Source organism: Helicoverpa armigera, chromosome 26 (genome assembly GCF_030705265.1).
Source record: "Helicoverpa armigera isolate CAAS_96S chromosome 26, ASM3070526v1, whole genome shotgun sequence".
In the NCBI taxonomy this organism is placed as follows: domain Eukaryota; kingdom Metazoa; phylum Arthropoda; class Insecta; order Lepidoptera; family Noctuidae; genus Helicoverpa; species Helicoverpa armigera.
Window position 1 is genome coordinate 5,712,702 of NC_087145.1, and position 17,606 is coordinate 5,730,307.

A 17,606-nucleotide genomic window follows, 5' to 3' on the forward strand; every position below is an offset into this window, starting at 1 on the left:
TGTCGCTTTTAGTTATTTAACCTTTGGCAAAAAACTATGCTTGTTAGTTTTATTTTATTAATCTTCTAGTTTAGTTCTATGGCTTCCTTAATAATTGGCGCTATAATTTAGTGTTAATGTGTTAATAAGCAAATTAGTAATGGTTATAATGCACTCATTATTAAAAAGAGCGTCCTACTTTACTCACATACTCAAAGGAGTAATATATGCAGGTACATTTTCCAAAAAAATTAAAACAAATAATTATAAAATCATTAATGGAAACGCTTTTTTATTTTTTTTAAAAGATCAAAGCAAAAGTATCAAGACCTCTCATACTACATATCTCCTTTGTGTTTTTTGGCACGGCAGCCAAACATTGGTTTATGCGATGCATCCCGTTACATGTGTGCGTGCAACTCGTACGCACACAAAACAAATCGTGCATGTGTGGGTGAGTTTGCTAAAACATTTACGCAAGGAAAACATACAACGTTTAGGATAATTGCTGATTTGTTTGTGATTTTATTAAGTGCATCTTGGACGCCATGACAGATTCGATTCGGGTACTATTTGGCCTAGAAATTATTGCGCAGGTATTTCGCCAAATATTCTGTTTGGCTGCTTTTAAGATTACTATATATAGTAACAGTGAATTTTGAAGTTTTATATTTTTATTTTTTTATAAAAAATCAATATTAATATCATTTAGATAGTCAGTCTCATAAAAAAAGTATATAATGGTATTTTGTATTCCTTACTACCCGTAGCTATCATATACAAGTAACAATACCTAACGCTCGGTAGCTTTCTTTAAAAACGGTTACCCATCTAAGAACCAACCGCGGCAAGCACAGCCAAAACATTCGAATATTACATAAACATTTCTACAGTACAATTTCCGACTACAAAAGCATGTGTACCATAAAAATGTATGATTAACAACGCCATGGGCATATTTACAAACTCAAGTTTCTCTACTATTGTATCGTTTTTCCTATAATCGTCATGTTAGTGGGTAGTGTCATAACACCTATTGTTCTAGACTACTGTTTTAGCTCTTATAAAACAGACGGACTTCGAAAATTGGTACTTAATGTCTGGTTACTGGGTTGGTTAAATCATTTGTGGTTGAAAAAAATTATTTTCTATGTTTCTTTGATCATTTAATATCACAATCTTGTACATATCTTTATGTGCCGTAAGAAATATTTTAAACATACTTTTGACGAGAGAGCTCTCTGATATACATACATAAAAATTCTGGAATTAACCCCGAATTCAGAATTATATTATTTTTTAATGAGAAATGAACAGCTTCCTAGAAATATAATTGATAGTATTTTCAGTAGCATCATAAATAAACAATTAAAAGAAACAAGCGAGTTTGAGTACAATTTCATTACTTAACTGACTGTTATTAAATCTCTCATTAGCTTTAAACAAAAACATCACTGCCCCGCAAAACTATCATCATCGCTACAATTTTAATAGCTCTGTTTTTCTCCAAGAAAAAGCAGGCTGTATTTAAATCGGCCGCCTACTAAGTTGCGCAGGCGCATCGCATTTTTCTAACTGTATTACAAGCTTCGATATGTATCAGGTGACCGGCTAACTGTTACTTGACTGGACGATAGATTTTGAATAGTTAAAAAGTCAGGTAGATTGAGTACTAGGATTTCGAAGCTACAATGTCTAGATTTGAAAGAGAAAAGATTTTTATTGTTTTTTTAGTTTTTTGGTTCTTTAGCTATTACCTACGAAAGAAAACACCGTAAAGAGACAAATACAGGTTATTATCTAAAAAGTCTGAATTCGACAATTTGATAGAACAAGAACCAATGCCAGTAATTTGATTTTTAATGATGATGAAGGTAAAGTTATATGATGAAGTGGTAAATCTCTCCCTAAAAAATGCTCTCTTCGGTACCTGCTACCTAGACAGTAATCAATATTTTTATGCCAAAAGTGGATAAGTAATTAATTAGACAAGCATTCATCACAGATATTTAGGCACAAAATAGAAAAAAAACTGATTATAATGTTTAAAATAATTTTAACTTTTGTCCGTTTGAAAAAAATATTCAAAACGTTCCATACATTTTAATAATCCCTGCGCATTAGCTGTCAAGATGATGCAAAAATGTTTCCTTGATATCAAAAGCATCGCATCTACAACGCTATAGTATAGCTTCTAGTGGACGTAAATAATCCGAGGATGTTGGATAAAGTCCAAGAAAATCTGGTTAAAGCGTAAAACATCTGTATGGGGTACGATTTACACAATTTCTATGTTCCTTGTCCGACGGGATCGGAATAACTTCGATAGTTGATACTATCCAGTCGCGGTGAGAATCTTTATCTTTTATGTAGGACAGCGGGTTTTGAAGATGGCTGGGTTTTAGAAGTTATGTGGATGAGAGATCAACTAAAGTTGGGCTCCGGGATTGTTCGAAAGAGTTACCGCGGCTCTGGTACGTAAGGGGCTCCAGATGGAACATGGTGTGGGTTTTAGTCAATAAGAGTCTGACACTCCCTGACGCTGCTAACCCACAGCGGAAGAGATCATTGGATGACATCCCATTAAAAAAATTGATCAACTAGAGTTGCTTCTTGCCATGGTCTGTCATATTAAAATTAAGTAAAGGCTCGATAAATTACCAAACTCCTCTAATACAAAGATTGGAAAAAATATTATTTCTCAAATGGCGCCAGACAGATAGGTACACGATGCGCCTCTCTTTCTTAAAAGATGGCTAAAATTACTCTATTTAACATTTAATAAAGCTTTTCATTATGAAGTTATAAACCTAAGCTTTTGAGTCAAGCCTTTCTCTACACTTGTTTCAAATAAACCTATATAAAACCCATAATTTGCCTTCAAGCGATGAAGCAAACCGTCGTGACAAACTATACACGTTTTATAATCAATTGTTACCGTGTAATTTTGTAAACTGGGATTAATGGAGCGGCCATGATATGAGACGGTTTATCACAAAGTAAGCAATACTTACAAAATTAAATACATATTTAATATATGTTTCTAAGCGTTTCCATCCATGTCCTTAAACAATTTATTACATAAAGCTACTTTTTGCAATTTTTTCTTCGTGTCCTTTTTCCTATTTCTTTATAATATTATTTCGATTCGATTCTATAGCTTTATGTTATTTCGATGAACCGAGGTACCTATGAGTTTTAGGGTTAATACAAACATAGATAAGTATGTATTACAGACAAGACTTATGAAATAACCGTGCTCACAAAAGGAAATTGCCACTGTCTTTAAAGGTATTGTTCTATGATTTTTATGACGGTTTTTGTCTTTTAAGTACTGATTTTATAGATCATAAATCAATATAAAGTTTCAGTTTTAAAAAGCTTCATTTACTCTTTATTAAATTTACAATTAAAATGTGATAGGAAGTCTGCTTAACGCTTTCAAACTAGGTAGTATTTCTAGGTAGCAATAGCATTTAATATTAGGTAAGTTAACTGTGGTGCTGGAGGAGGATGGAGAGAATTAGTTGGACGGAAAGAATTAGCAATGAAGAAGTATTAAGTAGAATAGGGAGTAGAAGACAACTATTGCATAGCATAGAGAACAGGAGAGGAAAAATGATAGGACACCTTATACGTCACGACGATTTTATAAAAAACATCGTGGAAGGGAAAGTCGAAGGGAAGAGGGGAAGGGGTCGTCCAAGATATAGCTACATCAAGCAAATTAAAGAGAAGTTGAATGTTGTGACGTATAAGGAAGTTCTGGAGTTGGCGCTAGATAGGCGTAAATGGAAGGAGCTGCACCGACAAGAGCTGGGCTCTTAAATTTAAGAAGAAGAAGTTAACTTTGCACTACGTAAGTACTACAATAATTATTTTAAACTTTATTGTTTAAAACTTTCCAGTTAACTCGTGGAGTCATAAACTTGCTATGCTCACTTAACCTCATGGCTACTTAAAGTCGTTTTCAGTTAAGTTTTATGTCCAACAGTGACCAATGTTGGTCACACTTCTTGAAGTTAAATGTTTGGCCAACAAGTTGGTCGTTCATCTCGACCAACGTTATTGTGACATACGAAAATATTATGGACAAAAACCTTTATTCTTGTGTAAATGTCTAAAATGTTTCTGTTTTATTTTTTTATTTACACCTTAGTTTATAAATCTGCCTAAATGCTAGTAATAAAAATATTAAAGTACTTACAAAAACTATAGATTCTATAGCTGAAAAATTGCTCCTTCTCATTGAGCTGGTATTGGCTTCAAATTAATAAATTTTATAAACAATTTTCCCTGATAATGAACTGAATAAGATTGGATAGAAATTATCACTATTATAAATCAATCAAAATAATATTACTAATTATGTAACGGAAAATGGTACTTTGAAACTTAGATTGAATTACTTCTAATTACATTATTTACTAAGATTATTTATAACTAAGCTCTGAACTAAATTGTAGCTTAATATACTTTTAGTGTAATGTTTGCGTGGAAAAATGCAGGAAGTTAACATAGTCTAGATTATCAGCTAACTTAGATCTAGCTAGACCAGTATAAAGCCTATTAGAGTTAGCCATTTCAATAGTACTTATGGTTTTAGATTCACTCTGTGTGGCCTATTTGCATGTTAAAAATGGTGCATGGCAATGTTGAGCCAAGTTCAAATTAATAAGCAATATACAGGTATATTTAAACTTGGAAAACCATACAAGATTTATGAAATACGAGTTCAATATTCTTTTTAACCGACTTCCCAGCAAGGTGGAGGTTCTTAATTGGTAGGGATTTTTTATGTAATTTTTTTTTTTATTTCTTAGTTCAGTCCTTTTTTTAACTTCTTTTGCTATCCTAATCATCGAATAAAAAAATTCAAGTCTATTTTAAATCGCTTTACTTCATCTAAAAAAAATCAATTAGCTCAAATAGCTCATCTAATAAATTCAAAAAGCTTCTATAAAACTATATCGCCTCTAATACAGTCTATTTTATTAGAAATTTATCGGTCACACCGCAAAATTACTTAACATTTTAAGTTTAGCATAAAATACAGTATACTTACCAGCCTTATAAACTTACTCTACTTAACTAAGTTGCACCGTTGGCTGGGTGATTAAAGAGCCTGCTATTTTTATCAAGAAATCTCTATTCGATTCTTGGTAACATTAAGTACAACATTTTTCCTGACTACAGAGTCGGCCTTATTGAAATGTATGTAAATTTGTATATAAATTGAGCTGCTTGATACGTTTTTGCTTGTTCCCATTGTTGACAGATGATGGCATTTTTATACGTCAAAATTAATAACATTATTTCAAAGTTTTTTTTTTTAACTTGGCCCATTTTTAAGATGCCTATAATTAAATAGATGTAGGTACATTTTACTACACGCCAATTTTATGCATTGTATTATTTGGATAAAAATGTTGATAATAAATGATTTAGTACGTTTCACACGTAGGACAATTTTACAGAGAATAAAAATCAAAAAGCTTTTTTTTAAATATGTACCAATTTAATCTTTTTCAAAACCCTTCACTTACCAGCTAACTAACTCAAATAAAAAATTGCATAATTATTCACCATAACACAATAGTCAGTTATGATTTTTATTCATAACCGGATCCCGTATGACAGTGGTCACAGTCCCAAACTCCACCACGTATGCATACAACGTACTTTAAACAACTTATTGCCTTTAAAATGGCGTTACGTAACGACTCCTGCGCATGTGTGCGTGCGCGACGCGTGTGTGCGAGACTGCGCATGCGATTTTCATTGCGTTAGAATTTTTCCATTTATTTATTATTTGTTTTTATTGTTTAAAATGGTGTCTTGAGGAAAATGGTGGTGCTTGTTTGTAAAGTTGTTTATTTTATTTTATTTTACTTTTATGTTTAATAAGATTAAATATTCAGGTTTAAAAGGAAAATTTTAATTTAATTGATTTAACGTAATTGCCTGAACATGAAATTTAAGTTTAAATTCTTTGACAAATCGATAGCCTCGTGATGTTATTCCTAAGCCCCGTGCTCCTCTCGAAATTTAAAAAATGCTTTTCTAAAATGCTAAAAATTGACATACTGTAGCAGTAGGGAAGGGGTATTATTTTTTTGTGAGCATTTTAGCAGATGTTTCAATTTGGCGTGCTTTTGAGCTCGCATAATATAGCAGACTAAACTGTTGGCCGATAGTAGGCTGCCTAGGTCGCTACTAATTTATTTCGAAGTTAATCGTAAATCCAATAAAAGATTTTTGTCGGTCAGATAGTCTGATACCTCATCGTTGTAATATTCTCACTACTTTATGTGCTGCCCGATTAAAAAGTGTCGGCCGACTAAAAATGCACAAGGCTAGCTGGCTAGCTAGGGCCTAAACGCCTAGTTTCATTTATTCAGCGGTTCTTTTAAATATCCAACTGCATAATTATTATAAAGTTTCATTACATTTTCAGCTTAACAACCAAGGAAGGCTTTTACCAACAAAACTGGAACAACATAGCACCTAAATCAAAAAGGCTGGGCCATAAGCTTCAAGCGTGCGCCTACGCAACCTAATGGTTTCACAGACCTTTGACACCGGTATAGAATGAGTTAGTAAATCTTAAGGAATATTTGTAAGAAAGTTGCTTAAATCTTAAAATGGAAATTCTTTGGTAGAATTAAATATTATACCTAGTGCAATCGGTTGCACCCGCGGCCCGAGGGAAGTATTAACAGTACATCCGAATAAAGCCTAACCTTGATTTGTCACCAATTAACTGTAGTTTAAAGCCGTCTGCTACAATCTATCTATACTTATTTTATGAATTAAATAGAAGAACTGAAGACTTTGTTCAGTTTTAAGTTTGTCTGAAATAGAAGCCCCTTTTGAAATGATCTTCAATCTTTATTGTCCTTCCCTTATCTAAATTTTAGACATTACATAAGAAGGAGAATATAAGTAGGCTACTTTTTATTGACTTAAGTGAAAAAAAATGCTATGGTACCCAGACCAATGAGTGTGCTAAGTATGAATGTGGACGAATGGACAGTCAGAGGTACACCGAGGAAAAGATGGATTGATTGCCTCAAAGAGGACATGAAGCAGAAGGGAGTGGATATAAGTATGACGTCTGACAGAGAAGAATGGAAGAAAAAGACATGTTGCGCCGACCCCAAATGACTTGGGAACAGGGCAGGAAGATGATGATGATGATACCCAGACCAAATGGAGTGCAGAAACTTCAACTAATAAAGCAAGAAATGAACTAAAATAAATGAATCTATCTCTCAGTAAGTTATTTGAACGCGTCGGCTTTGTTAAAGGTAAAGTCGTGTACTCATTTGCACACACATGAATAGTTTCTTCCGCAATACCTACTACTAGTTTGTTTGTTTGTTTGTTTTTACACAACAACAACATACCTACTTAATCTCCTAATGTTAACTTGATGTGTATAATCTATACTAATATTATAAAGAGGAAAACTTTGTTTGTTTGTTTGGTTGTAATGAATAGGCTCAAAAACCACTGGACCGTTTTTTAAAATTCTTTCACCATTCGAAAGCTACATTATCCACGAGTAACATAGGCTATATTTTATCAAGGTACGGGCAGTAATTACCACGGGACGCGGGTGAAACCGCGGGAAAACGGCTATGTGGAATAACTTTGCACACCTGAGGAAAAGTAGCCTTTTAGCATTATCAGTTGGAAAATTGGAGCAGTAAGTATTTCTTAGCCATCAAGCAAAAAAAACAATGTTTTATCTGTTTTAATTTCAGCATAGACCTGAAAGCGTTATCGGCGTTTTATCAGATTGTGTAAAATATTTCCCCAGGGTGCTGTTTTCAAATTAGTGAATAGAGAATACTTACAGTTTACTCATTTTAAAGATATCATTATGTTCTGTAATCGCGACAGTTAATTTAGGGAAGATTTCAGTGTACAGGTATTTTTAATTTTTGATCGCGTTAATGGATTTCTGCTGGATACAGTAAAATCCACGGATTAATCAAAGGTTTCTGAATTTCGACCGCTTCCAGATATCTCCAAAACAATATCCTAGCCTTTTCCCAACTTATTTAGATTTTTCTTTCAGTTTAAAGGCAGCAGCTGAATTCATTGAATGCATTCAGCTGAATACCATTGTTTTACCATAAAGTGACTGTCTTGTCCAAGAGCCATCTTATCCAAGAACTTCTCCTAGTAGTAAAACTGTGCCTTAAATATATATTATTACAGCCTTTTTGGCGTTCCACTGCTGGGCACAAGCCTCCTCTCACACGGAGAAGGAGTGAGCGTTAATCACCACGCTTGCTCAATGCGGGTTGGTGAATTCAGAGGCTGATAAAAAGGTGAAGGAAAATATCTCGAGGAAACCTGGACTTATGAAGTACTTATAAAAACTGTAGAATAAAATAGTCCCCTAGAATAGAATTGGTATATTCACGCCATCACAACACAAGACAGACAGCAAACGAAGTCCCATTGTTCACACGCGGAAGTGTGAACTCCATCAATTTTATTTGATTTTCTCTCAATAGAAACGATTTATTTATAAAGGTAATGCGAATTTATTGTTATTTGATTGATTTTGCAATTTTCCAGACAGATGCCTTTATATAGTTTTCTTCGTGGAGTATTTTATACGGTGGTTTAAGATCATATTTATCTTAATATGATAGTTATCATGAATAAATCTCAATTTTCCACCCCGTTATAGTGCGAGTATTATTTACAGATAGTAATCATTCAGTTCAGATGAAATCTTTGGCCTAACTTTTCCCCAAAATGCGTCCAGTTTAACCGAATGCAGCTAAGCAGCAGAGTTTAAGTGATTTTTTTAACCTTTTATTTTTAGAGGCTTAAACGCTGCTGCGTTATGCCAGCCTCGTTAGGAAGTGTCTCAAGTGTCTATTTGATCTCCGCAATTCAGTTACCTGGGCAACCCGATAACATTCAGGATCCAGCTTTTTAAGGACCCTTCCGAAACACGTAGGAATTCGTCATGATAAGATGGGCACTCATCTATGGACCGGTTGCGGCCAGCGTTGCTTAATTTCTAATTAATAAAGAGTACCTACTTATTTTATTAGGTGCCTTATCATACAACTCACATAAGTTTCTTTTTAATTTACTTTGGCACTCTAAATTCGGCTATTTGACGTCTCGCGCATGCGTTTCAGTATTTTGTTCGTTCATTTTGACTACTCTGAAGTCACTAGCACCCAACTTCGGACCAGCAAAGGTATTTGACGAGAATATTTCAAGAAGTTTGTTTCAACACGAACGCCTATTATTACCCCCACTAACATAAAAGGGCTATAATTAAATTCAAATACCTTTGGTTTTTAATCAACAATTCAGATCCTGAGAACCTATTCGTCATGTTTTATAGAAAGTCAAAAAGTCACGCCTTCGAAACGCCCCCGCTCCGCCTTCAGTGTGACGCGGACCTAGTGGGGATACTGCTGCAACCGTTCTCATACTCAGAGGAATAGGCTGGGTGGGTGAAAAGACCTGGCCTATTGCGGTCTTTTGAGCGCTGCCTATTTTGTGACAGAAAAGTTTGATAGCATTTTTGGGAGTAGTTAAGAGCGAGCAGTAATGACATGAGTTTATTGATAAAAGTATGATTTTGGTTTGTTAATTTAATTTTTAAACTTTTCAGTCCCATTCTTTATCATTTCTTCCGCATGATAATGGAATAAAATTGAAAAATAAGGAAACAATGACAAGCTGGGATAAAAATTAAACATTACGTTAAAAATACTGTAAATTGAAAATAAATAAATAAAAAAGAAACAAATTCAAATAGGTAAACGATAAAAATTACAAATTAGCGAATGCTAAATTACCGTTAGATCTTGTATGTAATTATGAAGATTAGAAGCTATGCAATATTTCACACTAAATAACACGCATTAGGTACGGTCTTTGAAAATATATTTTTTTATTATTTATAATTAAATTAATGGGTAGGTAAATTAAATTATTAACAACTTTTATTTAGCAGCTCAGAACAAAACGTATAATATTTATTTTATGGCCAATCTCTTTAAGATATAGCAGGAGTTATCCTTGCAATAATTCTAAAAATATAACAGTAAAATAACATTCACCAAAATGTATATAAGAAATAATAATAAAGCAAAAAGCAGACTAACCTTAATTCCTTTCAACACAACACAAAAGTCCGAATCTTCACTCACATTACAAAATAAACGATAAAGATTTTCTTACGAGGTCTTTTTCAGTTTCGAATAAAACCTTCTTTTAAGATTGCGCGCCAAATTCTTTATCGACACGACGCACACTATTTTTATTTCCAAGTTACGCAATATTAATTTTTTTCCCGCAATTTCACGGAACGGCGAGCGTAGATATTGAAAAAATTACAATAAAAAAAAATATTAATACGCAAAAAAATAACTAAAACCAAGTCATTTCACATTGAAAATTTCAAAATCACAGTTCCAAAAATAGCTGTTTGACAGTCACATTTTTGAAAATCGAACGCGGGCGCAGCGGCGCGGCGCTCGCCATTTAAAAAAGGAACGAAAAAGGCGCGAACTCATCTGTAGATGCAAAATGGCGTTATTATTTGGAATTTTTCTTATATTATCGTTAAGTTTTCATTGTGGTCTGGTGGAGTGTCGCGCGCGTGTGCTGTTTCACCACATTATGATCTAACACTGCCTGACTCTCGATTGCAGAACATACTTATTCTAAGTCAACTTACATTCGTTCATATTTGCCTGCGGGCCGTAGGGCTGTGCTAGGATGTTAGAACCTAGTTTAATGCCTTTATATTTCCTTATTCTTTATCTAACTGTACTTTTATTTATGTGACTGTATTATTGTTGTATTTGAATCGCATCACATTTTACTACGTGTCAACTTCAAAATAATTCTGACTCATTTTATAAAGCTTTTCTTTGAAGTGGTTGTCTTCAAGGAAATAATTATATCAAACACATTTAGCCTATAAAAACTAGGCAGTAAAAACATATTTCCGTATAACTAGATGCATTTTAAACGGACAATAAAACATGTACTTTCCATTCCGACATTTACATAACTTCTTAGAAAACCTCCGTGGGATTGAACAAGAAATAGCTTCGAACAAAAATTGAATTTCGAATTCTGGAGAAATGTTCGTGAATCGTGAATCGAAAAGTTTTTTCTAGGGCTAGCAACATTGTATGGTGCTGGCAACCCTATTTTCACGTAGTACAAGAACTTCTCGCATATAATAATATGTTTTAGCCTATATTGCGCTTACAGGCACCGCTCGCCACTGGAACAGTCTCGAGTAACAGCTATTTTTAACTGCTTCGGTATTTCACTTTGATGCGGGAGAAAATGGTTTTAAGTTCGTTATTTTTTTGCTAATATAGTAATGCGTTGCAATAAAAAAAAATAACGGGTTAAATGCTATAATACTATGAGACTTTGACTGAATTTAATATTAAAGTTCATCGATTAATTAGTTCATTTTAAGTAGTTTTAGTAAAAATCTTAACTATGTCTTTTTTTTGGCCAAGTTTATGCAAAAATGCTTCAATATCTCACATGTTTTCAGTTTTAAATGGAGTTAACTGACTCGAAAATTTGAGGCTTTTACGCAAAAAAATCGCTTAACATCAAACAGATTTACCAAATCAAGTTTAGAATTTATTAGAAACACAACACTCCCTTAAAAAATACCGAAAACCAAAATCACCATTAACTAGTTCCGAAAAGAACTGATACAGCACAACACTAAAGTCCGTTATTGGAACCTTCACATCACTACTTAGTTGTATGCACCGTGCATTGGCCTGCACTGCCGCATTCTTTATTCAAATTGAAACGTCCTAAAATCCACGACTATAGACTCTAAAAACATTCTTAAATTTATAAGGATAGGGTTCATATTTCTTTGAGCAACTTTTCCGAGTTAGGCATTTCAGCAAAAAAGTTTTTTCGAAGCTAGGCTCCTATACTTATTTTGCTATGAATTTTAGATAGGTATAGTAGTATTAGATATAGAAAGAAATGTTCAGTGTCTGTGGGTTCGTATACGTTTCTAGGACACGGCAAAATGTTAGAAATCTTCATACTTAGATGGCTATATAATTATTAGAAGTTGTTAGGTTTTAGTAGATCGATTTTTAGGGAAGTTGAGAATTAAGTTTTAAGTAAAAGTTTTTTATTTAAGTATATGATATTAAGATAGCTATCATAGACGTACCTACGGGAAGAAGTTCCTTCGGGAAGCTACTGAAACCGCGCGAAACAGCTAGTGTCAAAAAAAGTGGTTGTAAAATAATCCAAACATAAAGATATATTTAAAAAATATACCTATATAATTTTCACGGGCCTCAAAAATACTAAACTCATTTTCAGATACAGAAAACGTCGTTTAAACACATAGTGCGATTCAGACTGTTGCCTAAAAATGCTAAAACTGAATAAAAAAATATAACCATTGTGGTTTCTAACCATTCGGTTTTCAGTGAAATTAATTTATAGAAAACTTATCAAAAAATTATCTGCTAACTAAATTATGAAATGCTCTACCAGTCTTCCCTCAGGTGCTTTAATTCAAGTATATTACAGACATTGTGTTAATTAAACTCATCTAAGAAAACCGTGCCGTATCACTAGATAATTCCCTCATTAAAAACCTACCAAATATCATCTTTGCGAATAAAATAGTAGCCATGAAGTTTCAAAACCGCAGTTCTAATACTGAGACTACTAACGCCATCTAGCGATGTCAATTCGAATCCATTCGATAGATCCAGCATCTTGTACTTGAATGCAACTTAAACTTAGGCAATCGCCCACCAGGCTGAGTCATCATTCAGCTAAGTTAAGCCCTTTCACCAACTTTTGTGTTTAAGTTAGAAATAAGTAGATATATACATAGCTTTGAGTATGTAATAAAAGAGTTAGGTGAGTAAACAGTTTGTCTGTTATTTTTCCTGAAACTGCTCAACGAATTTCAAAATTTCATTTGGAGTATAGTACATTATTATAAAATTGTATAGCCCATTTTTCATGTGGATATACGGTTATTGTACCCTTTAAGGGGCACTGCAAGCATAAGCTTGTATTTTGTAAGAGAATGTTTTATTCAGTAGCGTCAAGACAAATTAAAAAAAAAAAACACTAGTCAAATGTTTGGATGGATTGTGTAAAAGACAATATAGCTGTGAAGAATGTTACTTGAGAGATGAATTCAGACGGAAAAGTATAGAAGAAAAAGTATACTCCAAATAGGAATTACAATACGGGGATAATGAAAAAACAATGCAATTTAAATATAAATCTAGTTCTATTTACAGACAAAGTATTATAGCCTAAAAATAACTATTATTCTCAAGCAAGCTCAGCTGAGAAATTGCGTAATGCAATGAATCACAATTCGAATCTAGACAGAGTTGTACGTACTTTAATTTGTTTCATCATCAAACAAAAAAGATTTGAAGGAAAACGTCGATAGCAAAAAAAAACATGAATTCTGAAGTTGATGGAGGATTTTCCATCCAACGGAACTACTTCCCGCAGCTGGATAAATAGTAGCCTATTTCCTGTGACTAGAATATTGGCGTGAGAGGGCAACAGACCCGTCCTACTGATGCGTCTATAATTATTTTGAAAAAAGAAAATATTCATTTGCCTATGTAATGGGAAGCGTGTTTTTATGAACATTATAATTATTTTAGGTGCTCTTATTTGGGTATCAGAGTAATACATGGATCGTTATGAGAATAAAAGTAAGTTCCAGTTTTTAGATTTACCAGTACAAAATTATTTCATAAGTCAGTTCTTCATAACTTTTATTCGGTTTCTAAGAAAAAAAGTGGCACGTTTTTAGGGAAACATTTCATTTACTAAATTTTTTCATGTAGGTACCGTCGCACACAAAAGTTTTAACAAAAACTACAGTCACACTCGAAACTGTTACACCAAATACTTAAATCCTTTTTCTCTCTCAACATACTCCCTAACCCTGGCTTTGCTTAGAAACCTAAGCATATGCGCCAACACTCGGAAACTCTAAGTCAATATTGTGATAGGCGGTTCACGGTGAGTTTCGTAGGAATGTCTGACTGCCAATGAAGAATGTGTACCTTGTAAAAACTTGGTGTCACCACTGTACTCGGTACGGTTGTGATGTTGCTCTGCTTAGTGGTTTTAGATTACTAGGAAGATGTGTGAAGAGTATAAAATTGTCTTTGTAAATGTGAAATGGCTATTTACATTGACATGAACTATTTAAAAATATTTTATTGCTATCCGTGAAAACCTACATATAGTTACTTAATAGATTTTTTTGGCTTCTATGTCTGTAACATTGTTTTGTATAGCCGTAGGTTTTCCAATAAATAAATAAATTTGTTGAGAAGCTTTTGTGACTTACGGTGATGGATTTTAATTTATATTCACACAAAACTTAAACTTTTCATTTGTGAATTTCCTACAATTTCAGTGGATTCAAAATAATATGACACTAGAAGTGAAAAGAGCTCTTTTTTCTTTTCAGAATTTCTTGTGATATCTAAACACAACATTAATATTTAATACTTTTATTTCAATTATGTCACAACTTTACAACTTTTATTTCTATACGAAAAATATTTTTCTACTCAGTAATTTTAATTTAGTAGGTATCTATTTTTAAAGATTCACATCATTTTTACTACTATCATTCAAAAAACAGTCTGAGCAACATAAAACTCAAGTAGAGCATCTAACCACTCAACAACCATTGAACTCGCATCAATTTTCTAACACCATTACCGTCGCTTGCGCATGTTTTTGTCAAAGAAAAATGCGTCTTATTACATTACGACAATCGTGTCTTGTCGCAGTGTTTTGCACGCATTTGACTTAGATGCGTTTTGTTGTCGTGTCGGACGGTTTACACGGACCAGAAATGTCTGGTAAATGCGATTTTTTTGTCTGTCGTTTAAGTATTTCCTTATTTGTTTTGGTGTTTGGATAATGGTGGTTTTTTTTATTTGTTTCTTTCTGTTGTATGTTTATGATGTTCGGTCAGTTATCTCTTAATTATGTAATTGTTGCTGAGCTTTTAAAAGAATAGAGTTGCTATAAGTAATTATAATCTTGCTTTAATTTTCTGCTAATGTTTTAATAATTAATGTTTTTTTTTATAGTTTAAGATATTTTATATTAATAATGTTCTCGCTATTTTAGTTTTTTTATTTTTCAGCTTCTTCTCGCTGAGGTAATTAAACATCTACAAAGTTAATACCGCCGGCTTCTACGGACGCCGCCGGCGAAGACGAATTTTTAAATTGCATTTAATTTGAAAACTATGTACATAAAATACTTTCAAAATGTATTCCCAAATTAATAGATGTGACGGCAATAATATTTTGTCATCGTCAATTTTCTTATCAAACTGGACTATGTGAGGGGCGCCTGAAAATCATCATCGGCGATTGATATAACTGCTAGATCCCTAATATCCTCATGAAACTTGTAGAATATTGTATATACAGCTTGGCTTATTCAGTTTCAGCCTTCCGTGTATTGTCACGGAAACAGCTTGGTTAACTTACCTTCATTCATGAAACTCATTTCTGTGCCTTGGACAGATCGGGTCAAAGAACTTTTTTATAGCATATAATGTATTGGTTCTACTGGATTGATTTCATTCGTTTTTTAGCTCGATCTTTGTCTACTAACTACGTTTATCCAAAAAAATGACCCTTCTTGGCAGCCGGTAAAATTAGTGACTTTTCTTTCAATTTCATTTTTAAACCATCGTTTACAACAGCCAGTCTGTCCTCCCAAACTCCTTAACCTCTGCCCAACTCCAAAACCAATCAGCCTTGATATTATACTCACGTAAAATGACCATAAACACACAACATCATAGCTTGAGCATCAAAACAAAAAACACCCACTTAACTTACGTATTAGTCAATAGTAATCTCACTTTTTCCTGCGCGCGCGCCGTACACCCATTTAATATAAAATGACATTAAGGACACCGTAATGATTCAACTATAGTAGCAAAAAAATATTATTACTTGTTAATTATTGTTTGTTTTTTTGTTTGTTGTTATTATGGAGACTATTAGGCCTGGTTCTTGTTGTAAACTGCCTTTTTATTGATAGAATCTTTTTCGCTTAGCGAATTATTGTAGATAATGTTATACTTGGTGTATCTTCTGGTGACTTGGAATTAATTTCAGCAATGCCGACGGCGTAATTTTATGTTTTTTTTTTTTAGTAGTTTAAAAGCTCTGTTAAAAAATTTAAATTTAATTTATTCCACATTACTAATTACTATTGTAATTCAAGTTACTGAAATTTTTGACAGATCGACATTTGTAAAAATGCGTATACTTGAACCTACAAGGCGCGAGATTACGTTTTTTCTTTATGTAGTTATTCATAACATTATTCGGAAGCTGCATATATAAAGAGTTAGGTGATTAAATATGTAAAAATATAACCCATAGGATGCGAAGAAGACTTAGCTATAGATAGTCCACCGCTGGGTACAGGTCATTTAATAAACACGTGTCGAATACTCGAAGATGCATTTGATTTATTTTATTTATAGATTATACAGAACCTAATTTACTGTAAGTATATACAAATATAAGTATATATAAAAGTATATATAAATAAATAAATAAATAAAAAAAAATAAGTTCCTAAAACTGTTTACCAAGCCCGGGTCTCTTCGCCTGATCATTGAAATCAACCTGACAAAAATATAGGTACGCATGTTTTCCTAAAGTCGACTAATTGGGTTTTTAAAATCTTTGTTACCAACACCTACTTATAAGAAATTTCAGTCAAAAACCTAATTATCATAAATTCTCCAAAATAAAGTGTTATTTCTACTCCCATACCAACATTCCTATATACTTACAACTTTACAAGCGACGGAGACTTAATGCATGAATCATCAAATGAATCAGTGTATGAAAAAGGGAGTGGTACCACACCACCGAAGGGTATACCTACATGTCTGCCTACCACTCAATAGTGAACCTCAGACTTGAAGGGTGTGAAAGCAAAAAGGGATCAGCTTACATTGGGGTGAATTCTGAATAAGATGATTACAATGATGACGATATACCTATTTACGAAGTATAGAAATAGCTAGGTGTTCTGCCTACCCTTGTAGCGAAATAGTGTGAAGTTTTTGACAAAATTTTGAACTTTGCAGAAAATAAAGATTTGGCCAAGAATAACTCTTCTGGAGACGTTAAAATCCTTTACGAGATTCCTAAGGAACTGCTGCTAATAGTATTTCTATTTCTATCCGCGATCAGGATAAACAGTCATAAACGGTCATCAAATCTGAAATCATTCACTGAACTCGTCGAAAATACTCGACCTTAAGACGGTGGTTTGCTAGAAAGCATACTAGCAGACGCGCCATACCGCCACATAAAGCCTAAAAACTCAAAAGCCTTAATTAATTAAAACGAAAGGACCATAATTAAAATAAACTATCGTATAGCCAGTAAAGCCCCTGCTATAAATTCCGCGAACCGATGGGCGTGACCGATAGAATTTAATACAAAATACGCCATATTGATGTATACATTTTTTCGGACCCCCCTACAACCCTCCTCCCTACATAATTGAGCGTTGTG

At 33.4% G+C, this 17,606-nt stretch overlaps 1 protein-coding gene across 15 annotated transcripts in view; it reads right to left on the minus strand.

Annotated features, from left to right (window-relative positions):
• The window catches only part of LOC110375050 (zinc finger protein 135), a 107,622-nt gene that overhangs the window by 87,923 nt on the left and 2,093 nt on the right, over positions 1–17,606 (minus strand). The window contains exon 1 of one of the 15 annotated variants that reach the window (XM_049849558.2): positions 10,134–10,675. The exons of the other annotated variants lie outside the window; for them this stretch is intronic. The gene's annotated coding sequence lies outside the window, so the exon portion shown is untranslated. Of the gene's footprint in view, positions 1–10,133; positions 10,676–17,606 lie in introns of those variants that run through there. 15 annotated transcript variants of the gene reach the window in all.